The sequence below is a fragment of the Acomys russatus genome, chromosome 28, assembly GCF_903995435.1.
Source record: "Acomys russatus chromosome 28, mAcoRus1.1, whole genome shotgun sequence".
In the NCBI taxonomy this organism is placed as follows: domain Eukaryota; kingdom Metazoa; phylum Chordata; class Mammalia; order Rodentia; family Muridae; genus Acomys; species Acomys russatus.
In genome coordinates this window covers 4,488,300-4,488,583 of record NC_067164.1, presented here as the reverse complement: position 1 = coordinate 4,488,583, position 284 = coordinate 4,488,300, and positions in this window count along the sequence as shown.

The following is a 284-nucleotide window of genomic DNA, read 5'->3' as shown; positions in this document are numbered from 1 at the left end:
GCTCCACCTGCCTTCTATTTTGGTTCAAGCTCACACTTCTCTTTGCCACTGAAGCTCTCTGCAGCTTAGATGTCTCCTTTGGAGGTTCCCACCCTCTTTACCTCTTTCTCGTAGCAAAAGGCTGGGCTCCCGGCAGTAGGTGCCTGCTACTGGCAGCCCCACCTCAGCAGCCCAAACGCAGCGCAGCGTTAACCACCTCGTCATCTTCATTCAGCATCCGGCCCGCGCCCTGCTGCTCTCTGAGAACTCTCCTGTGGCTCGCTGATGGGGGAACATATTGATGA